The 26,300-nt window shown below is 38.8% G+C and overlaps 1 pseudogene; it reads right to left on the bottom strand.

The window, feature by feature from the left end:
• Positions 1-20,861: 20,861 nt before the first annotated feature.
• LOC124979422 (putative Polycomb group protein ASXL2) lies at positions 20,862-24,960 on the bottom strand (annotated as a pseudogene).
• Positions 24,961-26,300: the final 1,340 nt, after the last annotated feature.

Below are 26,300 nucleotides of genomic sequence, written 5' to 3'. Positions count from 1 at the left end.
CTGTAGGCTCTCTCTTCACATTGCTGATAGTTTCCTTTGCTGAGAGAAAGCTTTTAAGTTTGAATCTATCCCAGTTGTTGATTCTTGCTTTTATTTCTTGTGCTATGGGAGTCCTGTTGAGGAAGTCTTGTCTGAAGCCGATATGTTGAAGACTGGACCTACTTTTTCTTCTATAAGATGCAGGGTCTCTGGTCTGATTTCAAGGTCCTTGATCCATTTTGAGTTGATTTTTGTGCAGGGTGAGAGATAGGGGTTTAGTTTCATTCTGTTGCATATGGATTTCCAGTTTTCCCAGCACCATTTGTTGAAGAGGCTATCTTTTCTCCATTGCATATTTTTGGCACCTTTGTCTAGTATGAGAAAATTGTATTTATTTGAGTTTGTGTCCATGTCCTCTATTCTGTACCATTGATCTACCTGTATGTTTTGGTACCAATACCATGCTGTTTTTGTTACTATCGCTTTGTAGTATAGTTGAAGTTCTGGTATTGCAATACCTCCTGCTTCACTCTTCCTGCTAAAAACTGCTTTAGTTATTCTGGATTTCTTATTTTTCCAGATGAATTTCATGATTGCTTGCTCTATTTCTGTAAGGTACGTCATTGGGATTTTAATTGGAATTGCATTGAATCTGTATAGCACTTTTGGTAGTATGGCCATTTTGACAATATTAATTCTTCCTATCTAAGAACATGGGAGATCTTTCCATCCTCTAAGGTTTTCTTTAATTTCTTCCTTTAGTGTTCTGTAGTTCTCATTGTAGAGATCTTTCACCTCTTTGTTAGATTAATTTCTCAAGTATTTTATTTTTTTCGAGGCTACTGTGAATGGGGTGATTTTCCTAAATTCTCTTTCTGAGGATTCATCACTTATGAATAAAAAAGCATCAGGTTTATGAGCATTGATTTTATATCCTGCTACATTACTGAATTCACTTATGAGTTCTAAAAGTTTTCTGATGGAATTTCCCAGTTCCTCTAAATATATAATCATGTCATCAGCAAATAGGGATAGTTTGAGTTCTTCTTTTCCTATTCATATCCCTTTAATTTCTTTGGTCTGTCTAATTGCTCTGACTAGAGTTTCAAAGACAATGATGAATAGAAGTGGTGAAAGAGGGCATCCCTGCCTTGTTCCAGTTTTTAGGAAGAATTCTTTCAGTTTTTCACCATTTAGAATGATATTGGCCATGGGCTTAGCGTAGCTGGCCTTTGCAATGTTAAGGAATGTTCCCACTGCCCCAATTTTTTCTAGTGTTTTGAGCATGAAGTGATGCTGTATTTTATCGAATGCTTTTTCTGCATCTATTGCAATAATCATGTGATTCTTTACTTTAAGTCTGTTGATATGGTGAATGACATTTATTGATTTCCTGATGTTGAACCAACCTTGCATCCCTGGGATAAAACCCACTTGATCGTGGTGCACTCTCTTTTTAATATATTTTTGTATGTGATTTGCTAAAATTTTGTTGAGAATTTTTGCATCGATGTTCATTAAGGATATTGGTCTGAAATTTTCTTTCCTCGATGTGTCTCTATCTGGTTTAGGTATCAGGGTGATATTGGCTTCATAGAACGAATTTGGGAGGGTTCCCTCCTCTTCCATTTCATGGAACACTTTGAGGAGTATTGGAATGAGCTCTTCTTTAAAGGTTTTGTAGAACTCGGCTGAGAACCCGTCTGGTCCTGGTCTTTTCTTTGTTGGTAGGCTTTTGATGACCTCTTCTATTTCATTACTTGAAATTGATTTATTTAAGTTGTGTATGTCCTCCTCATTCAGTTTAGGCAATTCATATGTCTCTATAAACTTGTTGATGTCTTTGAGGTTTTGTTTTGTTGGAATATAGATTTTCAAAATAGCTTCTAATTATGTTTTGTATTTCATTCATGTCTGTAGTGATATTTCCTTGTTCATTCCGAATTTTAGTAATTTGAGTTTTCTCTTTCTTTCTCTTTGTTAGTGTGGCTAAGGGTTGATCAATTTTGTTTATTTTTTCAAAGAACCAACTCTTTATTTTGTCAGTTTTTTCGATTGTTTCTTTTGTTTCAATTTTGTTGATTTCGGCTCTGGTTTTAACTATTTCCTGTCTTCTCCTACTTTTGGTGTTGCTCTGTTCTTCTTTTTCTAGGGCTTTGAGCTGTAGTGTTAGGTCGTTTATTTGTTGATTTTTTCTTCTTTTATTGAATGCGCTCCATGAAATAAATTTTCCTCTAAGTACTGCTTTCATAGTGTCCCAGAGATTTTGATATGATGTTTCTTTGTTCTCATTTACCTCTAAGAATTTTTTTATATCCCTCCTGATGTCTTCTGTTATCCATTCATCATATAATAGCATATTATTTAATCTCCAGGTATTGGAGAAGTTTCTGTTTTTTATTCTGTCATTTATTTCTAATTTCAATCCATTATGATCTGATAGAATACAAGGTAGTATCTCTATCTTCTTTTATTTGCTAACAGTAGCTTTGTGCCATAGAATATGGTCTATTTTAGAGAAGGATCCATGTGCTGCTGAGAAGAAAGTATATTTGTTCTTTGTTGGATGGTATATTCTATAAATGTCTGTTAATTCTAAATTATTGATTGTGTTATTGAGATCTATGGTTTCTTTGTTCAATTTTTGTTTGGAAGATCTGTACAGTGGTGAGAGAGGTGTGTTAAAATCACCTAGTATTATTGTGTTGTGGTCTATTTGATTTCTGGAATTGAGAAGAATTTGTTTGACGTACATGGATGAGCCAATGTTTGGGGCATAGATATTTATGATTGTTATATCTTGCTGATTTATGCTTCCCTTAAGCAGTATGTAATGTCCTTCTTTATCCCTTCTGACTAACTTTGGCTTGAAGTGCACATTATCTGATGTGAGGATGGGTACTCTGGCTGTTTTGCTGAGTGCATGTGCATGGTATGTTTTTTTCCCATCCTTTCACCTTTAGTCTGTGGATATCTCTTTCTATGAGATGAGTCTCTTGCAGGAAGCACATAGTTGGATCTTTCTTTTTAATCCAGTATGCCAGTCTATGTCTTTTGATTGATGAGTTCAGGCCATTAAAATTCAGGGTTATTATTGAGATATGATTTGTATTCCTGGTCATTTGACTCATTTTTGTTTTTTGACACGACTTGGTTTCTCCTTTATTTGGCTATTCCTTTAGGTTAGTTCCTCCCTTTGCTGATTTACATCATTGTTTTTCATCACTTCCGCATGGTATATTTTGCTGAGAATATTCTGTAGTGCTGGCTTTCTTTTTGTAAATTCTTTTAGCTTTTGTTTATCATGGAAAAATTTAATTCCATTGTCAAATCTGAAAGTAAGTTTTGTTGGGTATAAGATTCTTGGTTGGCATCCATTTTCTTTTAGAGCTTGAAAAATGTTCCAGGCCCTTCTAGCTTTTAGGGTCTGGGTTGAAAAATCTGCTGATGTCTGTTTTGGTTTCCCCCTGAAAGTAATTTGATTCTTTTCTCTCACAGCCTTTAAAATTCTGTCTGTATTTTGTATGTTGGGTATTGTCTTAGTGTGGGTCTATTGTAATTTTGTATATTTGGAGTCCTATAAGCCTCTTGTACTTGATTTTTCATTTCATTCTTTAGATGTGGGAAAATTTCTGATATTATTTCATTGAATAGATTATTCCTTCCTTTGATTTGTTTCTCTAAGCCTTCCTCAATCCCAATAATTCTTAAATTTGGCCTTTTCATGATATCCCCTAATTCTTGTAGATTCTGTTCATGATTTCTTACCATCTTCTCTGTTTGTTCAACTTTGTTTTCAAGATTAAATATTTTGTCTTCAGTGTCTGAGGTTCTGTCTTCCAGGTGTTGTATCCTATTGGTTATACTTTCTATGGAGTTTTTAATTCGGTTTATTGTTTCCTTCATTTCAAGGATTTCTGTCTGTTTTTTTTTCAATATCTCTAACTCGTTATTGAAATGATCTTTTGCTTCCTGCATTTGCTCTTTTAATTGTCAATTGGTGTGATCATTCAAAGCCTGCATTTGCTCTTTCATGTCATCGTTTGCTTCTCTGATCATTTTAATTATGTGCATTCTGAACTCCCTTTCTGACATTTCTTCTGCCATGCTGTCATTGGATTTTATTGATGTAGCCTCTAGGTTTGTTTGGGACATTTTCTTCCCTTGTTTTCTCATATTGGTCAGGTATCTACCCCTCTAGTAGTAAAACTCTATTGACTTATAGAGTCCCTGTAGATTTCTAATAACTCGCCTCCTAGTCTTCAGTAGCCTGAAGTCTTGGAGGAACTTGCAGTGATACACAAGGAAGCTGCCCCCCTGGGGGTGTTGGCCTTCAGGTGAGGTATATTTCCTGCTGGTGGGAAGAGGCACCTCCACTTGTTGACTGATGGTCAGTCAAAAGGGGGACTAAACTGTGAGCTGGGGCATGGCTGGTCTGGGCCTGTGTCTCTGGTTCTACCACCATGTTGGGAAAGCCTTGCCCAGTAGGAAAGTCTCACCTGGTGGGGACATCTCGCTGGGCAATTCTCCTCCGAGAAGTTCCCTTCAGTCCAGAACTACCACCTGGGCTGGGCAGCCCACCTCTGTGACATTCCCGGGGGTCTGACCTACCTCCTGGGACAGGGAGACTCGCCCTGAGATTGAGACTCTCGATGGGCTGCCCTCCTCTACCATGTTCCCTGGGGCATGGAACTACCACCTCGTCTGTAGTCCTGGCCCTGCAAGGGACTCTCTCTGAGCGACCCTCCTCTATGATGTTCTCTGGGGACTGGACCTACTGCCCAGGTCTGGGATCCTCGCTCTGCCCCAAAGCCTCTTGCAAGGTGGTCCTCCTCTACAATGCTCCTGGTTGTCTGGATTCACGGCTCCAGCGGTGGAGTCTCACTGGGCAATTCTACTCTATGAAGTTCACAGCATTCCGAGACTACGGACCCATCCAGGGAGCCTATCCCAGTGGAAGAGACTCACCCAGCTGCTCTGAGTTAGCCCTGAATCTCTCAATACCTCCTCTTGAATCCTGAGTCCTGTCAAAGGGCCTCCAGTCTCCTGTAGGTGTCTCAGGAAGGGAGCTGCCCTTCCAAAGGCCATGCCCTCAGGAATAATTCAAAATGCCTGCACCAGCCTCCAAAGAAGCTGGGGAGCCCCAGCTAGGGTGCGCTGAGACAGCACAGAGGCAAGTGCAGTGTCCCTCTGCAGTAGGGGGCCAGGCAGGCAGGCTCAGCGAAGGTGTCTGACCGTGGGCCAGCTAGCTCTGCCGGATGGTGTCTGACTTCAACTTGGGCATCAGGTGGGCTGGCTAGCTACTCCAGGTGGTATCTGACCTTGGCTTGGGGGACAGGCTAGCAGGTCAGCTCCGCCCGATGGCATCCTACCTCGGCTTGGGGACTGGTTAATACTCTTAACTGCAATTGTTTGATATCTTTGCTTTTACAGTTAAAAAATAAGTAAATTAGATTTATTATAAATAGGATGAATCTTCATAAATGTATTTGTTAAAGGATACATCTAATTAATTTATAAAGTTAAAATGCTAAAACATTGACTTCTAAATTTAAAGCCAAACACTCTTAACTAAAATGTATTTAAACATTAGATGTGTTTTCATAAATTGGTTAATGGAAAAGGATTGAGAGTCCTTTGTTTCTGAGTCTTCAGTGACAATAGAGTTGCCAGGAGTTAAGATTCTGTCAGATATGATTTATATATAAAGGGTCTAAAAGGTTTTTTTGTCTGGTAAAGTAAAAAGTTGTAAATGTCTAAGTAAAGTAAAGAAGATTTGTAGAGGATAAATTTCAAAAAGTTTGAATGTAATTAAATCGGTTATATAAAATTAACACAATCAGCTAACGTTATTTAAGGCTTTTCCGCTTTAAAAGAAAGAAGTCTCTAATCTATGAGGATGGCTTTGTGCTGAGCTTCTGGCATGTGGTCTGTTTACAAATATAGATAAGGTCTCTTTACAGACTTCTGCCACAATTCAGGATGCTAATTGGACTTCCTAAATAAAGACTGAGAGAGAAAAGAAAAATTGCTCTTCCCCAGACACAAGTCAAATATTAATGTACTGATATAAAACAAAAGTTTAACCATCTATATGTTAAAATAATAAGAATTTATTTCTTTTTTTAAATTTATTTTTATTGTAAACAAATGGGATACATGTTGTTTCTGTTTGTACCTGGAGTAACAGCATACCATTTGTGTAATCATACATTCACATAGGGTAATGAGGTTTGATTCATTCTGTTATTTTTTCCTTCCCCCCATCCTTCCCACCCCTCTTTTCCCTCTATACAGTCCCTCCTTCCTCCATTCTTGCCCCTCTCCCACCCCCCATTATGTGTCATCATCTGCTTATCAGCGATATCATTCGTCTTTTGGATTTTTGAGATTGGCTCATCTCACTTAGCACGATATTCTCCAATTTCATCCATTTGCCTGCAAATGCCATAATTTTATTCTTCTTTATAGCTGAGTAATATTGCATTGTATATATATATATACACCACAGTTTCTTTATCCATTCACCAATTGAAGGACATCTAGGTTAGTTCCACAATCTGGCTATGGTGAATTGAGCAGCAATGAACACTGATGTGACTGTATCTCTGTAGTATGCTGATTTTAAGTCCTTTGGGTATAGGCCAAGGAGTGGGATAGCTGGGTCAAATGGTGGGTCATTCCAAGTTTTCTAAGGAATCTCCACACTGCTTTCCAGAGTGGCCGCACTAATTTGCATCCCCACCAGCAATGTATGAGTGTACCTTTTCCCCACATCCTCTCCAACACCTGTTGTTGCTTGTATTCTTGATAATCACCATTCTAATGGGGGTGAGATGGAATCTTAGTGTAGTTTTGATTTGCATTTCTCTTATTACTAGAGATGGTGAACATTTTTTCATATGTTTGTTGATTGCTTGTAGATCTTCTTCTGTGAAGTGTCTGTTCATTTCCTTAGCCCATTTGTTGATTGGGTTATTTGTATTCTTGGTGTAGAGTTTTTTGAGTTCTTTATAGATTCTGGAGATTAGTGCCCTATCTGAAGTATGATTGGCAAAGATTTCCCCCCACTCTGTAGGCTCTCCCTTCACATTGCTGATAGTTTCCTTTGCTGAGAGAAAGCTTTTTGTTTGAATCTATCCCAGTTATTGATTCTTGCTTTTATTTCTTGTGCTATGGGAGTCCTGTTAAGGAAGTCTGATTGTAAGCTGACATGTTGAAGACTGTACCTACTTTTTCTTCTATAAGATGCAGGGTCTCTGGTCTGATTTCAAGGTCCTTGATCCATTTTGAGTTGATTTTTGTGCAGGGTGAGAGATAGGGGTTTAGTTTCATTCTTTTGCATGTGGATTTCCAGTTTTCCCTGCACCATTTGTTGAAGAGGCTATCTTTTCTCCATTGCATATTTTTGGCACCTTTGTCTAGTATGAGAAAATTGTATTTATTTGAGTTTGTGTCCATGTCCTCTATTCTGTACCATTGATTTACCTGTCTATGTGGGTGCCAATACCATGCCGTTTTTGTTACTATTGCTTTGTAGTATAGTTGAAGTTCTGGTATTGTGATACCCCTAGCTTCATTTTTCCTGCGAAGGATTGCTTTAGCTATTCTGGGTTTCTTATTCTTCCAGATGAATTTCATGATTGCTTGCTCTATTTCTGTGAAGTATGTCATTGGGATTTTAATTGGAATTGCATTGAATCTGTATAGCACTTTTGGTAGTATGGCCATTTTGACAATATTAATTCTGCCTATCCAAGAACATGGGAGATCTTTCCATCTTCTAAGGTCTTCCTCAATTTCTTTCTTCAATGGTTTGTAGTTTTCATTGTAGAGATCTTTTACCTCTTTGGTTAGATTGATTCCCAAATATTTTATTTTTTTTGAGGCTATTGCAAATGGAGTTGTTTTTCTCATTTCCCTTTCAACTGTTTCATCGCTTGCATATAAAAATGCTTTAGATTTATGCGTGTTGATTTTTATAGCCTGCTATTTTGCTGAATTCATTGATGAGGTCTAGAAGTTTTCTGGAGGAGATTTTTGGATCCTCTAAATATACAATCATGTCATCAGCAAATAGTGACAGCTTAAGTTCCTCTTTTCCTATTCGTATCCCTTTAATTTCTTTGGTCTGCCTAATTGCTCTGCTAGAGTTTCAAGGACAATGTTGAATAGAAGTGGTGAAAGAGGACATCCCTGTCTTGTTCCCATTTTTAAAGGGAATGGTTTCAGTTTTTCTCCATTAAGAATGATGTTGGCCATGGGCTTAGCATAAATAGCCTTTACGATGTTCAGGTATGTTCCTACTAGCACTATTTTTTCTAGTGTTTTGAGCATGAAGGGGTGTTGTATTTTGTCAAATGCTTTTTCTGCATCAACTGAAATAACCGTGTGATTCTTATGCTTAAATCTATTGACATGATGGATTACATTTATTGATTTACGGATGTTAAACCATCCTTGCATTCCAGGGATGAACCCCCCAAAATAATAAGGATTTCTTAAAACATCAATCTACTCTTATTTCAAGAAAATAATTTCTTGTGTCTGTTAAGTTTTATTACTTAGAGAAACTAGTCTTAAAGATACTAAGGTTTGTACAATTCAGGTTAAACGACAACGGTTATTTTAAAGTATTACACTACATTCCAGATTCTAAATTTTTTTTGAAATCTAAATTTTGTTAATATAAGAACATCAGTGTAATTGTGATGCTGACCTGCCTTCCTTATATTCTAAATGTATACTTATCTCCCAAGTATACAAGTCCTAAAGTATAAGATTTAAAGGAACATTTTCCCAAGTTGGTGCTCTCCAAACTGAAGTTCTATGTAATGGTGGTACAGACTTAAATAAAATAAATAACAAATATAGTTAAAAATCTATTAATGTCACTTAATACTTTAAATTAGATAAAAATAATGTCATAAGTTATAAAATTTTGTGTTACTCTATGCTGAGAGGTAAACTTAAACACAATTTTAAAAGACAATAGAAAACCTGGTTTATTTAAAGTTTTACAATATAGGATATAAAGATATGTTGCTACTTTCCCACAAAAAAAGAGGTTAAAACCTTTCTTAACTTGTTTGATTCATGTTTCTGATATAATGTTAAATTATGTTAACTAATTCATATTGATTCAAAAAATGATATATAGAAACTATAAAGTAATACTCAAGAAAGTTAAAAGATTAGTTTCAAAAATAAAACATCTCACCTAAGTTTAGACTCTCACCTTATTCCATGTTAAGAGAACCATTTAAATCATTTAAAGTTAAGTTCAAAAGATTAATTTTTGTTATAAGTATTATTGTAATCTTAAAGTAAACAAAAATACTATATATAACTAAGTAAAATTTGAAATTACCAAAAAAATTATGTTTTTTTTCATAGTTATTGTACAAATTAAATATGTTTTTACTCTTGTTAATTTCATTTTGTATTTTTCTTATGAAGTTTATAATTGCTGCCGGTTAATGCCTTACGTAAGTACAATTTCTAATAAAACAACCTAAGTTAGTTTAAGATAATAAGACCATTACCTATATGACAAACAAGATATAAGACTGACTTTTATTTATACTGGCTCCATTTCATAATATGGTAGCTCAGATTATTATTAAATACAACAGTTAAGTGGGAGCTGAGCCTTCCTTTTATTGTAGTATCACTTTCAGTTCCACAACAGAATTGGATTTGGCAATCTTCAAATGTTTGGCAAGTAGGTTTGATAATTTTTCTGGCCAAGTAGAAAATTATTATCCTCATGATAAGCTTAATTAATTTTCTACAATAATCTCATTTTTTCCCAAAGACTGTACATTCTCAGTCAATAGCTGGGGCAGTCACAATGTTTACCGATGACTCCAGTTTAGGAAAAGCTGGTTTCTGTAGCCATGCTCATACTAAGGTGGTGCAGACTCCCTACACCTTTACATAGCAAGCAGAGCTTCAAGCTCTCATTTATGCCTTACTTCATTTTGCTAATGAATCAGTTAATATTTATAGTGATAGTGCCTATACAATAGGAGTCACTATGCACATTGAAACAGTTACCATTAGACATACACAGTCAAAAGAGTTATTTCATTTATTTGAGTGCATCAAAAAACAATTAAAGGGCATTAGTATCCTTGTTTTATTGGTCACATTAGAACTCATTTGAAACTTCCAGGTTCTTTAACATCGGGTGACACTATGGCTGATCATCTTGTTGCAGCCTGTCAACAGTTGTCTCCAAATGACTGCTCAAGTCTCTGATACTTGACGTCATCAGAATGCTTCCATTTTGCACAAAAAATTAATACTACTCAAGAACATGCTCTCCAAATTTTTTGTCAATGTCCTTATTTTGTAGTTTACACTCCAGCTTCACCAACTGGGGTTAATCTCCATGTTTTTTTTTTTTCGCCAAACCAATTGTGATAGATGGATGTAACTCACATCCCTCAGTTTGGTTAAGAGTGTTATGTTCATGTTATTATTGACACTTGTTTTCATTTCATTTTTGCTACTTCTTGGCAGGAGAAAATACCCATCAAGTCATTTCTCATTGCTTAGCTGATTTTGCAGTGCTGGGCTGCCCTCTACAAAATAAAACTGATAATTCCCCATCTTATACTTGTTCCTTTTTCAGCTGTTCTTTGACCAATATCATATTAATCACTGAATAGGTAGCCCTTATAATCCCCAAGGCCATGCTATTGTGGAGTGGGCTTACTTGTCACTTAAATTAAATTACAAAAACAAAAAGGGGGAGATAGAAACCCACAAAACTTTTTGAAATCATGCTCTCTTTGTTTTAAATTTTTAAAATTATGATGTTAAAGGTCCCACTACTGCTGAGTGACACATGGCTCCTACTACAGTAGGCCTGTCAGGTCTAGTCTGGTAGAGAAACTTAAAAATGGGTCAAAGGAATGGACCAGATTCTGTAATAATATGGGGCAGAGGCCATTCTTGTGTTTTTCCAGAAGGCACAGCTCATACTATCTGGGTATCTGATGTGCTGTTCACCATCACTATGGAAGACTTTGAGTCACGGTACAGGCAACTGAAGAATCTGATGCATCAGACTGATCAGACAGTCAAACAACAGAGAGATACTGAGTTTCCACCACTGTGTTTGTGGCTATGCTGGCTTTATTGAACTGTCAGGTAAGTGGAGTTCATGGAGAAACTTATTGGACCTATTTCCCAGATCCACCTTTAGTACACCCAGCTATGTGGATTAGAGAATTCATTCCAGTACTTACTAATGATACTCATATGATGGGAGGTTTTTCAGATAAACATATTACACCTGTTCATTCAATTGGATTTAATTATACTGCATATAGTGGGAATTTACTTATATGTTTGTCCCATGATCAACATGCTGGCTGTTTAAGAAAAGACTTAGAGGAAAAGTCAGCATCTGGGAGAGCCAGGGTAGTCAATTTCACTGGCACCTTAGATTCAAAATTTTACGTCTGGAAAGTTTCTAAAATGGGACTCCCCCATGACAACACAGTTTAACATGGAGCATCCACCAATACCTTATTGCTCTAATCATATTACATCAGGATTGGGTCCTTTTCCTAAATGGATGGAAAGTGCTAGTATTCTGCCAGTATGACATAAAGCCCCTGGCAGAAGAAAATATATTTTGGATTGGTCTCCTATAATTGATAAGAAACACTCACATCAGGATTACATGACTCCTGGAGGATCTGTTAGTCATATCCTGACTTATAGTAGTGGTGGCATGCAAAAAGTTCTATGGTGTTTGATAGTTGCTTCAGATTTCATCAGTGATGCAGACAGCCTCCTACTTGATTTTGCACACAAGTAATGTAAAGCAACTTCCTGCTATCGTGTACAGACCTGTGTCCAAACTCCTTATGTTTTAATTTCTGGAAAGGTAAGAGTAAAAAAAAAAAAAAATTGAAGAAAGATATCATGTAACTTGCCAAAGATGTAATCTGTCCAAATGCATCACTAGGTATAATAGAAGAAAGGGAGTACTGTCTTTGTTTTAATCCCAGCTAACATTTCAGAGCCCTGATATTCCCATGCTGGAGTTCAAGTCCTGCAACATATGCAATGCCCAGCTAAATAGACCCTAGCATGCTATTGGTCTTATTGTACTTGATATCTATTTTGGTTTCTACAGTGATGTCTGTTGTAGCTTTGTCCCAAGATATTCAAAATGCTCATTTTCCTAATAATTCAGCTCAAAATACTTCCAGAGCCCTAGACAATGAGGTAAATATTGATTGAGACTAAATTAAATACTTTGGAAGCTACTGTCATAAATATAGAAAATGAGGTTGCCACACCCAAATTTAAAAAGAGACTGATGCTGTGCTGGCTACAGATTTATTTGTGTTTCAGCTGCTAAGTATAATGCTTCCAAATGCGATTGGGAAAAGGTTAAAAATTATGGCCATTTGGCACAGAAATAATGAAAGTCTAGACCTTATGAAGTTATATCATCACATTTAGGATATTCAGGAAAGCAGGAATAATCTCGTGGATCCTACATCTTTTGCTGAACAAATACTTAATGATTTAAATGGTTTTAATCATGGAAATACATTAAAACATTTTGTATAGTGCATTTTTGTAATTAATATGTTTGCTACTCATTCTCTTTTGTGTTGTAATAATGCATTGCCGAATCCTTAGACAAGTCATCCAAGAACTTCAAATAACAGCCCATCACTTGTGCTTAAAAAACAAAAAAGGGGGAGATGTTGGGAGCAGTGAATGAGTCATTGCTTTAAACCGCCCTGGATGGAGGTGACACCTTTCCTGGGAATTTCTCAGTGGAAAGGTGTCAATTGAAAACTGCTCATTTGATGGTTAAGAGGGAGGATTCTGTGCTTGCCACAGAATTTATCAGCTCAATAGCCTTGAGTTTAAATGCCAGCTTCCCACAAGTAGAAGAGATACAGGTGCAAGCTGATAAGCTTTAATTGGGCTGTTTTGCTCACAACTTTGTTTTATTTATCTTGAAGAAGTTTCCTCACAGTAAATCCTTCTGATTTTTAAATCTATATAATAAACTTGTAGAACCTGCTCATTGTCAGTTTGCTCCTATCACTAGTTTGACTGGGTTCCGCCTTTTCCATATTTGTTTCTGTTTGTCTTTTTTCCAATCCTCTCACTATCCCATTCAGGAAACTGAACAAATGTTGTGCTAGCCTTGACAAAAAGGAAAGGAATATTTTGCTTGCAAGACAGGTTTAAGAGGTAAGAAATAAAGGCTGGGTGTAGCTCAGTGGTAGAGTACTTGTCTAGTCTTACTTAGTTTGTGAAAGTGTGGGGGGACAGACAGTTCCTGTAGATAATGAATGATTGTGTCAGGAAGATGGGGGCTGATTCAAGAGGAAATAAATGCTAATACCTCCAGAGCACTGCCTCCTTCCCCAAACTGTTGCCAAGGCTACCTGCCTCCAGGAAATTGTTCCTCCCCACAAGGAGTTGTTAACAAATGACCCCTGGGCCACTCCCTTCCTGCCTTTACCCCAGGAAGTTTCCTTTTTCACTGTTTGGCCCACCTTTTGGTCACAAAGGCAAAATAAGAGGCAGAAGGAGCATAAGAACAAAGGAAATATAAAATCTATAAAAGGGGCAGGACACTCTGCTTCCTCAGGCATAACTTGGAGCCCCTTCTCTACAGAGGAGACTATGTCCCTCTCCCTCTATTAGATCTTTTAAATAAAACTTTTTGCTCTTGCCTCAGCATTTCTTGGGTGTTCAATCTTCAACAGGGAAACAGGCCCTGAACATGATTCTCAACACTGGTATCAAAAGGACCTGGCAAAAAATAAACATATAGAAAGCAGGGCAACAGAAGGTCCCATCTCTGTTTACTTAACATCTAGTCATCTCTGAGGAGGGGCAGGGGTACGAACCTGGGATGATAAAGCTGCTGATAAACTATTTTTCACCACACTGTCACTCTGCACTCAGAGCTTTGTGGTCCCCTCTTGTCTCATTTGCTCAAAGGTTTTATAAAAAGAGTTTTGCATTTCAGTGCAGAGGAGCAGCCATGTTTGTGATTAACAAAGCCCAGCTGGTAGGGGTTGCCTGGGAAGGACTGGAGTGGGGGAAGGCAGGTCCTCTGCCCTGGGGAGGTCCTCTTTCTTGTTATCAGCTGTAAATAGATAAGATGGGAGCCACCAATCCAATCTCCAGTGGATGCTCTACTATTAGTTGTGTGGGAACTGGGACTCCCATGCCAAGATTGGGCACTGTCCCTTGTCATGATCTAGTACATCGAACATTCACAGAGGAAAGTGCTCTGTAACAAATCAGGTGTGAAGAACTCTGTGAGAATGACTTTAAAGGTGAGGCTGTCTTCATGGGCTGCTCACTGGGTGGGGGAGTAAAATGTCTTTTCTCCATCCTCCTGGGTGCTTTAACTGGATTTTCTGTCTCTCTAAATTTTCCTTTGCTAGATAGTTCATGTGAATAAAATCATACAAGATTTCTCTCTCTCTCTCTCCCCCCTCTCTCTCTCTCTCTCTCTCTCTCTCCTCTCTCTCTCTCTCTCTCTCTGTGTTTGTGTGTGTGTTGGGGATTGAACCCAGGTTCTCACATGCCAGGCAATTGTTCTCCTGAAAGCTTGGTCCTTGCTCCAATGCCAATACAATAAGGAGGACATGCTTTGGAGAAAAAGAAGTTTTAACGATTTTCTAGCAAAGGAGAAGCACAGGGGACTCCTGTCCCAGAGGCTATGATTCTCTCTTTTTGAAATACCAGGATGCCACAAGGACTCAAATATGTGCTTGAAAGTAACTCAACAAGGCAAACTTTATTTTTGCAAAATGATGTGCTACGAAAGAAAATCTGGCAAGCAAGCATACCTGGGTAGGGAGTGCATCTGCTTTTATGTCTAATGCACCCCTGCCCCCTGCTCTGATAGGAGGAGATCAGTATTACAATTTAAGTGATTAGCTAATTTTAAAATTGGGGTGGATAAAGGGAAGGGCTATAATTAAAATGACCACAATTGGATTTACATCCCAATTAAGGCTAAATACTAAATTCTGAAAATGAACCTCCAAACTTTCTACTTTTCACATCCCACTAGGGAGAACAGAGTTGGTTTTTTTTTTTTTTTTTTTTTTTTAAAGATATTTAAATGCTACATTCCAGATGTTTCCTGTAAGGTAATTGTGATGTACTTGTTAATTTGGGAGAAAGAGAAGAAGGGAAAAGAGTTTGTTTTAAGATAAGTCTCAGTGGCAGAGTAGCAAGGGCAATATTAAAAGCATAAAGTGAAAAACTCTTACATTTCCTGTCAATGTCTATGTTCCATTTCTATGGAAAAATGGGTGAAGACAACTCTAAGCTACTTCCTGCTGAGAGAGGAAAAAGTTGGTGCAGAAGTGACCTGAAGTCCTTTTTTAAAATCAAGTGGGACATGGACAGTTAAGGGCAGTCCACAGGTCAATGGTGGCAGTTGGGGAGGAAGGCATATAGAGGGCAGGAATCATGCTCGGGCAACAACAAGAGAGCAAAGCATTACTATTGCCAGGTGCGGGTGAGGCATGGCTGTAATTTCAGTGGTTTGGGAGGCTAAGGCAGGAGGTTTTCAAGTTCAAAGCCAGGCTCAGCAAAAGCTGGGCACTAAGCAACTCGTGAGACCCTGTCTCTAAATAAAATATAAAATAGGGCTGGGGATGTGGCTCCGCAGTTGAGTACCCGAGTTCAATCCCTTGTACCAAAAAAACAAAACAAAACAAAAATAAAAAACAAAACAAAACAAAACAACCAACCAAACAAAAAACCCCAAAAAGCCTATTGTGGAAACAATCAGTAGAAAAGCATTTCAGCCGGTCTTTAAAACTCAGGACAACATGTGACTCTAGATTTTTTGGGGACAGTTATTATTAGGCACTTCCACATAAGAACCTATCCAGCTTTACTAATTTTTGGTAGGTCTGGCACAAGCGTACATCTCAAGTAACATTTTAAAAAGTCTCTTTCCTTTTTTTTTGTTTACTGGTTCTTTCTAGTTATACATAACAGTAGAATCCATTTTGATATAATTGTAAAAGCATGGATTATGTCTTATTCTAATTAGAATCCCATTCATGTGGATGTCTACAATGGCAGCATTAACTGTGACGTATTCAAAATCTTTTCCTATTCCCCCTTTCTTGCCTTTATTGTCCTTTGTCTAATCTGCTGGATTCCCCCAACCCCCAATCCCTTATTGTGGTTAGCTTCCACATATCAGTGAAAACATTTGACCTTTGACGTTTTGGGACTGGCTTATTTCACTTAGCATGCTACTCTCCAGATTCACCCATTTATAGGCAAATGTCATAAAGTCATTCTTCTTAATGGCTTAGTAATACTCCATTGTGTATATATACCACATTTTTGTAAATGCATTCAACTGCTGAAGGGCACCTACGATGACTCCATAGCTTGGCTATTGTGAATTGGGCTGCTATAAACATTAATGTGACTGTGTCACTGTAGTATGCTGATTTTAAATCCTTTGGCTATGTACCAGGGAGTGGGATATGAATGGTGGTTCCTAATTTTTTGAGAGATCTCTATACTGCTTTTCAGTGTGGTTGTACCCGTTTTCTGTCCCACCAACAATGTATGAGCATATTATTTTTCCCTACATCCTCACTAACATTCACTGTCACTTATATTCTTGTTAGTGGCCATTCTGACTGGAGTGTGATGAAATCTGTGTTTTTTTAATTTGCATTTCTCTAATTGTTAGACATGTTGAACAGTTTTTCATATATTTATTGATCATTCATATTTCTTCTTTTGAGAAGGGTCTGTTCAGATCCTGGACCAATTTTTTGATTGGGTTATTTGTGGTTTTCTTTTGTTTGTTTTTGGTGTTAAGTTTCTTGAGTTCTTTGTATATCCTAGAAGTTAACCCTGTATCTGAGGTACAGGTAGCAAGGGTTTTCTCACATTCTGTAGGTTCTCTCTTCACACTCTTCACTGTTTCCTTTGCTGTAAAGAGGCTTTTTAGTTTGATACCATTGAATTTATTGATTCTTGATTTTACTTCTTGTGCTTTAGGAATCTTCCTAGTGAGTAAGTCAGTTGCTAAGCCAACATGATGGAGAGTTGGGTCTACTTTTTCTTCAGGAAGTGCAAGATCTTTGTTCCAATACCTAGGTCCTCGATCCACAATGAGTTGAGTTTTGTGCAGGTTGGAGGATAGAGTTTAATTTAATATATATGGATATATGGATTTCCAGTTTCCCAGCACAAATTGTTGAAGAAGCTATCTTTCCCCCAGTGTACGTTTATGGTGCCTTTGCCGACCATGAGATAACTCTATTTATGTGGATTTGTCTCTGTGCCTTCTATTCTGTACCATTGGTCTCCACGTCTGTGTTGGTGCCAATACCATGTCATTTTGGTTGCTACAGCTCTGTAAATTAATTTAAGGTCTGGTAGTGTGATGCCTCCTGCACCACTTTTCTCACTTTGAATTGCTTTGGCTATTCTGGGCCTATTATTTTCCAAATGAACTTCACAACCGCTTTTCTTTTCTTTCTTTTTTTTTTTTCAATTTCATTTTAAATTATCTTTTACTTAATAATAAAATGAAAAATAAGAATATATGAATACATACAATCTATATACAGATATTTATTGCAAATACTTGAAATTCTTAAGTGAAATGATTTTTCTCTGTTTGTGAAGAAATATGACTTATTAAATGGTGTTGACACCAACTTCTCTGTATATACCCTCAATTCCAATGTTAACAATTCCTTTAAAAAGGCAAAAGACACAAAAGTTTAGCATTTACCAAACCAGTCTGTATAAACCTTATAGCCAGTGGGGGGAAAAATAGCTTGTGGAAAGTAAGTCAATTTTCTTATAAATAAAATTTCCCCTTATTGCATTTTTGTTTTCTGTTTTTGTTCTTTTGGAAATAATCTGAGTGTCTTTAGAGTAACTTCCATTAGAATAATTTGTACCTTAAACAGTGAGGGCCTACATTAAACATACCATATATAAGAAATTCAGTCTTCGACTGTCACTTTTTACATAGATATCAAAATATATATTACTTAAAATATATTACTGAAAAGCTATTTTAAAAATATTTAATTATAGTCTGACCCTTCCAATAGAGTTTGATACTCCAGTACCTTTAAATCAATGTTTATCTTAGCTTTTGATTTGTTTTACCTTTAATTTAATATTTAATGTTTTTAAAAGCTTTAATATTTGTATCAAATGTAAAGCATTAAAAAAAATAAAGTAACCAAGACTCTGTGAAGCTATTGCTTCAACTTTAGGAAATGTCTTACCTACTGTTTTCTATCAATAGGTATGTAGGTATTGAAACATGTAGGAAAGGTACCTGCCTATCATCACGTTTCTCAGTCTCTTTGGACTATTCCATAAATTGAGCTGAAAACTGTTCTTTGCCAAGTTTTTCACTTAGCACACTATTGTAATGTAGTGCGGAGACTTTCCCTCCTTGCTATGATGTGATCTTTTGTCAAAGAAAAAATGCCCCTGTTTATTGACAGGGAATTTCAGAAATAAATAGCAGTATAATGACCAAAGGACCCCCCTCCCCACTCCCATTATAACAAATCATTTAAACAAAGGGTTCTTTAAGGATCTTTAAGGTGGAGGAAGGCAATAATAAACAGTTAGGATGATGACTGGCAGGTCATTAATATGAATGACATTACACCTTCACCTGGAAGGCAACAAGTTCTTCCTTTGGCTATTTAAATCTGAGATAAGTTCTGAACCATCTATATTCAGTTGCCTTCCCAACCCATCTGAGCACGCTTTTCCCTGACCCAAGAAAAATGTCCCGCTGGCCAGCTCTTACTCTTTAAAATGTTACATAGATTACCCCAGATAGCTTCAGTATCCTGTGCACAGGGGCTAAGGAACTGAAGCAGGGGAAACAACTCCAGGTTATTTGGCTTTATTTTCCATTTAACAGGATGAAGAATTTTGATTAATCAAAAATCTCTAAGATTCAGGGAACATTCTATTGGACAACTTAGAACATTTAAAAATCAGACTGAGATGACCTGCAGTGGAGGTTACCTGAAGGCTAGAGAGGGCACAAAGAAAGCAAGTGCTCAGGCCTGTCTGACTAGTCATGGGAGCAGTGACACCTGATAAGCCAAGGAGGGAGCTTTACACTTATTAAAACATTTCAGAAAGAATTTAAAGGCAAAACAAATCAAAAGCTAAGATAAACATTGATTTAAAGGTACTGGAGTACCACACTCTTTTGGAAGGGTCAGACTGTAATGTATTTTTTTTCTGCTCAGCTTATAAAATGAATGACTTTCTCCTTAAAACCATTGTTTGAAACAATTAATAAACTGATTCATGTTTAATTTACTACCAATATAAGAGAATCTAGACTCTCATCTAGTTGAGTCTGAAGCAATGTACCTTGTTGGCAATTTGGTTTTGGAGCATTCTTAAATGCAAACATTGAGCTGGATATTATTGTTTAGGAGAATCTGGTAAATAGCAATGCTTGGATTTCTCTGTGCAGGAGCCTGGGTCCAGGGTAAGAAGCAGGATGTATTTTCCTCTAGAAAGGACCTGAAAATCCCTGCTGCCTTCCTCCTGTCCTGACTATAGTCCTTCCATTCTTAGATTAAGAGTCCCATGGAGGAAAAGCTTTCTGGCAAGAAAGGAACAGAGTGGGAAAATCACCTTCATCAGTTCAAACTGGTAACTGACATTTTTTAGCACAAGTTCAATTCTGCAAAAACTCTAGCACTCAGACCAGGCCTCAGTGCTACTAGTAAGGCAAGGGAGTAAATAGGCTGTAACCAGCAAGTCTTTCTAAATTCACTAGGATTAATCATGTTACTCAAAGTCTGGGAGCAGAACCCTGGTTTTTGTTTCCTACTGGTCCTTCACATGAGAACTTCTTATCCCTGGATCCCTTGAACCCTTTCTTATAGTTTAGTTATGTGTGTGCTAGAGGAAAAGGAGAAAAGGGGGAGATAAAGGATATTAAATTGTCTTGCCTGAGAGTGGAACACAAATATTAATCCTATATTGGTCTTGGGCCTCAACAAAAGAACCAGAAAAGAAAAATGAAAAACTCCCTAAGTTAATTTCCGTATTTAAGAGATTATGATGCAGGGGGTGGAGTGGGCAGGGTGGATAGCACAATGGGCAAAAGAGGTTACTGCCTCCTTTCTCCTAATCTGGAATGTAACTTATTTAATAGGTTTAAATTATTCTGAATATTATTAAGTATCACATCTTGAATATTAAGTACAAATACAACTGTACTAGGTTGCACTAATGTTTTTACTTTACACCCTTCTAATTAGGAGACTTGAAATTGATATGCAAATAATACAAATTGACAATCTCCTATTCCATACCAAATTCTGGTAAACTCGTTTTTTTCTTTAATGTTTTTTAACCATGATATAAATAGTACATACTCAAAACTTTTCAGTCACTAGAAAAAGATTCAAAGACCAATAACAACCCCCCCCCCAAAAAAAAAAAGAAAGAAAAGAAAGAAAGAAAGAACAAAAACTTGGAGCTGTTCTTCCTTTCCAGACATTCCTTGGGTATTCACCAAAGCCCCTTTACATTAGGCATCCTTAGAGGACAGACAGCAATTAATTCCAAATCAGGAGGCACATTCTCTAAAACAACAAAAATGTCTTGTACTGTGTGTGCACATGTGTGTTTAAGGTAAGATTTATTAAAATCACTCCAATCTCCTTAGATGCCTGAAAGGCAAAACAGGTTGCAGAGAAGGAGCCAATGTGCCATGGAAGAGCCTGTCTACCACCTCTGACAACAGCTGACTATGTAACATTAGGTCAAGGGCTGGAAGAGGAAAAGAGGCTACCTTGTTTCTAGTGTGAAAATCATTTTCCAAAGTCCTTTATGTTTGGTTTAACAGTTTCTGCAGTTTCATTCATGGCTTTGAACTGGCAGTAACATTTTGAAGGCAAGTCCTCAATGTATTCTCTTCAGGAAAGGCTGGAATAGGCATTGTCTGGCCATGGCTGCTGGGATTCCTAGCTTGGCTAGCAGGGATGGCAGTGACAGTCACTGAAAAGGACATGACATCACCTACATTGCTAGATACCTGGCTACTGGTACAGCAGAGTTATGGTCCATGTCTGATGAAGTGGAGACACTGATTATGCCTCGTAACTTGTCCCTATCTGTGTGGGCCTTCCATATAATTTGGGGGTTTGCAGTGGTGAAAGGAGTAGAGGCTGATGGGTGGGACGGTCTGCAGGCAGAGAAAGAGCAGTAGAATTGAGCAGCTCAGGGCTGCTTCGCGTTGTCTTACCTCTTACTGCTGAGCCATTTGTTTCTGTACTCCCTGAATAAAATCTCTGACTAGGTCTTCTCATCAAATGTTTGACCTCTAGCAAATAGGTAATTCCCTTTGCTTAAAGTGGTTTGCTCATTCACTGGTTTCTTGGCCTTCACATTCTTGTTAGCTAAGCAATTGTTGTTGGTTTGGGTTTCCCTACTGTGGGGTCCTGAACTTGCCAGAACTCTGGGAAGCCTGGGGCTCCTCCTTCACCAAGACAGATTGCTATTCATCGCCTGTACTCTCCTCATCAGTTTCATCTTCTTTGCTGCTGCTACTGTCTCGTGTTGTATTTTTACAATCATTTTCACACTAGTAGTGGGGCTACTAAGACAAAAGTGGTCTTCAGGATTTACAGAATGGGTCCTCCTAAAGCTCTCTGAACCCCTGGCATGGGTGGAAGTGTTAAGTAAAGAGTGACCTGCCATTGCAGGTTTGGATGTCCTTCTGCCAGCAAATCCCAGCCTGAACCTCTGGCTTGTGGAGATGTCTTCTAACTGGAAACCTGAGTGAGCCAGTTAAACTGCCAAGGCGGCACAAGTGAGAGAACACTCCACCTCCCAACCCTCTGGGTGAGAGTTGAAGGATCTGATCTCATTTTGTTTTACTCAGTCCTTCTTAGTACTGGTGTGTGTTGATGCTAGAGTTATTTAGATCCTTAGCTGAAAAGAGCTGCAGGGGCCTTGGAACCTGGGGGAGCTGCTTACTCAGCAAGGTTTTCCCCAGCTGCTGGATAGTTGGATGGGATTGTCTCTCATTAACTTCCTCTCTGGCCCTATTTTCTGTTATATTGGTACCTGTGAGTGCTCTCATCCCTTTATCCTCTTAGTAGTCAATGGAACAGTTTTCATTTCAACGTTGGTGAGAGGTTTAGGCAGAATTTGCTCCGTGAGAACATCTTTGCCTTGGAGCAGCTGAGTAACTAAAGGATTATTAGCTGGGTTACTAGAGCTTGATCTTGAAATGGGCCCATTCACACTTGAAGTTCCTGGAGTTTTAAGGCTAGAAGCTGCTGACAAAATGCTTGAGGACAGAGCTGACCCAACAGATGCTACAGTTACACTGACCTGGGGTAAAGGAAGCTTTTCTAAAGTGACTGTTGTCAATAAAGATGTTAAAGGGGTGGGGGATGTATCCACTGCAGCACTAGAAGTTGTCTTTGCTGAGGTTGAAGGGTTTGTTGAATTCTTACTACAACCAGCTTTGGGCTCAACTGTGCCATCAGCTACAAAATAAATGGGCAAAGCTCCTGAGAGAGTGGCTAGGGGAAGCCACTGTGACTGATGCCCTGGCAGGTTCAGTTTTTCATTGTTCAATTTCTCTTTGTGGGCTGGTGATGGGACACCTGTGCATGCTCCACTGATGGCAGGTGCTGGAGGTGCTCAGGGGGTTTGCTGTACTTGTGCTCCAGAGACACTATGAGGCTGTGCCTGGCCTGGGGTCTTGGTCTCAGGTTGGGGCTGAGTCTCTGGACCACAGGGTAAAAGCGATCTCGTACCTCCCCTGCTTCCAGTTCCTGTAGGTTCCGGTGTGAGGCTCTTTCCAGTTGCACTGACTCCGTCTGAGCCTGAACCCCCTCCTCTAGCAGTTTTTCTTTCACCACCTTCTCCTGGACCTTGTCCACCCCCAGGACCAGGTCTTGGAATGGTCCCTGCAACTGAGGCAGCTGCAGCAGCTGCCCTCTGTGTGTTGACCAGCTGGGCTTTTGCTTTGATGTCTGCAAGAGTTCTGGCTCCTGTTCTGATGGAGATTGGAAAACAGCATGGGGGAGATTCTGGAGACCGGGATCTTGAGAGGTGGTACTTTTCGCACCTGACCTCTGTCTCCTCTACTGAGAAAGGGCTGTGGCGAGACCTGAAATGGTTGCTGGCAATTCTCAGTGACACATGGCCTTTTCTTGCTTCCAGGGACCTCTTCTTGAGTGAGAGGTTTTCTCTTGAGGCTTTCTGGGCTCTGATCAACATGAGTTGTGGGAGGTTCTTTGATACTGGTCTCCTGAGGTCCTGCATCTGCTGTGGGCTTCATTATTGATTTTTCTAGCCCAGAACTCTTGGGTTTGGTTAGGGATGTAACTAAAGCTTCTTGGCTTTCACTTTTATTATAATTAGAAGTTGTGGTGAGATAATTCTCTCTCTCAGGTTCCTGTTCAGCAGAGGCAGTTGGTTTCTGCTTCAAGAGATCTTCATCCTTTAGGCACTTGATGGGAAAAATGCCACTAAGTTCATTTGTATTGGTGGCCGAGACATGAAGCGGCTCTGTGAATTTGGCACTTAGCTGTGCCTCATCTTGGCTTCTGTGTTCTTCTTTTCTGATTGGTGATGGCCTTTGTACTGCGTCTTCTTTACACTCTGATTGGGAAATGACCGGGACTCTTCTGACAGAAGAGGCCTCTGAAGGAAGCATAGATTTTGGTTGCTCACCTGGGATTTTCTTTACTTTGGGATCACTGGGGGAAGCTGTCAATTTCTTTGAATCTTCAAGGGTCAACCCAGAATTCTGATCATAGCAGCTTTTGAAGAGTTGTTCCTTCCATGGCTCCACTTTTTTCTCCTTCTCAATCTCTTGTCAAATTCTCACCTGCATCTCAGGTGTAAACTCACTTTCTGACAGTCTTTCCTTCTAGCCTTGGGCTGCTGAAGTGAAGAACTCATTATTAAGGGTTGAACCATTCAACTTCATCAAAACATCTGGACCAACCTGTCGATCCACCTCTGGAACTAGTAAAAGTTGTTGGCAATCTCCAGGAAGGAATGAAAAGGTGTGTTTATTGATCGGTGCTAGCAGATTTGTGTGAACTAGAATGGAGCCTGGTGTCTCAACATCAATATCAGCACATTTAGTCCTTTTCATTTGCCTTATGTGGAGTCTGTCAGACCTCTGGAAAGACTTCTTTCCCAAGTTTAGTAAGGGACTTTCCACTTTAACTGAGGAAGAAAAACTGGAGTTTGAGTTCTGGGGGCTACTTGACTGTCCATCAGATTGCTTTCCTTCCCTTATTGCAGGTTTGGCAGTGGGAGAATCACTGGTTGCTCTGACAGACTTGAGAGAAAGGTGTTGGTTGGAGGAGATGGACATGCTTGGCCTGCATTGCTGTTGCTGCTTCTTTTGCTGTTGCTGCTTTGAAGACTGCTTTAGTGCCTTCTTGCTGTGCTTCTGTGATGGAGAAATCACTTTACCTGCTGGAATGCTGGGTGATAGGCAGCCTGAATGTGGGGAGCACGGCTGTGACAGTCTAGATGATACTTTCCTTTTCCACCTGGTCTTTTTTTCCCTCTTTGTCACTGCCACCATCACTGCTGGCTGATGCTGCTGTTCTCAGAACTCTGGGAATCTGACTGTCCACTGCTTTCTTCTGAACCTTCTGATAACTTTCACCCCATCTGGTACATCTGTCTTTAAAGTGTATACTCCCATTTTACCTGGAATTTTATAGAAGATGCCCTCTTCACCTCGGGAGTTTGTGTGTAGCATTGCATTCAGGTAGGCAAGAGGGGAAGTCCCACTTCTGATTTCTTTTAGTCCTTCATAACTTGAAGAATTTCTTTATGACTCTCGGGTGCATTGGGGTATTTTTCTAAGACCGTCTTGGCAGGCTCCACCCAGGTCCCACCTTTCTTCCTACGACCCTTTTCCCTCATGTTGGGTCTTGATCTGACTGGGAGGCTCCTGTGTCCTAGCTCCCACCACCCTCCCTCCCTTCTCTTCCCTGAGCTGCTTTTTCTGTGGTGCCAGGAAAGGTGGGAGATAGGGGAAGTCAGGCTGGAGGAGCACCTAGCAGAGGAAGTGGCGGGGAGTGGGGGGCAGGGGGACAGTTTACAGGACAGCGGATCCTCCTGCTACCATTGCCACTGCTACAACTGCTGCCATATTGGGTTCTTCCACAACTGGTTTTCTATTTCTGTGAAGAAGATCACTGGAATTCTAATACAAATTGCATTAAATCTGTATAGCACTTTCAGTAGGATGGCCATTTTGACAATATTAATTTTGTCTATCCAAGAGCGTGTGAGATCTTTTCATTTTCTGAGATCTTCTTTAATTTCTTTCTTTAATGTTCTGTAGTTTTCATTGTACAGGTCTTTCACCTCTTTCGTTAGATTGATTCCCAAGTATTTTATTTTATTTTTTTGAGACTATTGTGAATGGGATAGTTTTCCTGATTTCTCGTTGGTGATTCATCATTGGTATATAGGAATGCAATTGATTTATTGGTGTTGATTTTATATCCTGCTATATTGCTGAATTCCTTTGTGAGTTCTAGAAGTTTTCTAGTAAAATTTGTTGGGACTTCTAAATATATGATCATGTTATTAGCAAATAGGGATAGTTTGAGCTCTTCTTTTCCTATTTGTATTCCTTTAATTTCTTTTTTTTTTTTTTTTACTCTTTTTTTTTTATTATTGTGAACAAATGGGATACATGTTCTTTCTCTGTTTGTACATAGAGTAAAGGCATACCATTTGTGTAATCATACGTTTACATAGGGTGATGTTGGTTGATTCATTCTGTTATTTTTTCCACTTCCCCCGACCCCTCCCATCCCTCTTTTCCCTCTATACAGTCCTTCCTTCCCCCATTCTTGCCTCCCTCCCTAACCCTCACTCTAACCCTAAAACTAACCCCTCCCACACCCCATTATGTATCATCATCCACTTATCAGCGAGATCATTCTTCCTTTGGTTTTTTGAGATTGGCTTATCTCACTTAGCATGATATTCTCCAATTTCGTCCATTTGCTTGCAAATGCCATAATTTTATCATTCTTTATGGCTGAGTAATATTCCATTGTATATATATATGCCACAGTTTCTTTATCCATTCATCAACTGAAGGGCATCTAGGTTGGTTCCACAATCTGGCTATGGTGAATTGAGAAGCAATGAACATTGATGTGGCCGTATCTCTGTAGTATGCTGATTTTAAGTCCTTTGGGTATAGGCCAAGGAGTGGGATAGCTGGGTCAAATGGTAGTTCCATT

The sequence above is a fragment of the Sciurus carolinensis genome, chromosome 3 (assembly GCF_902686445.1).
Source record: "Sciurus carolinensis chromosome 3, mSciCar1.2, whole genome shotgun sequence".
In the NCBI taxonomy this organism is placed as follows: domain Eukaryota; kingdom Metazoa; phylum Chordata; class Mammalia; order Rodentia; family Sciuridae; genus Sciurus; species Sciurus carolinensis.
Note: the sequence above shows the minus strand (reverse complement) of the source record. Positions and strands in the feature narration are given on the sequence as shown.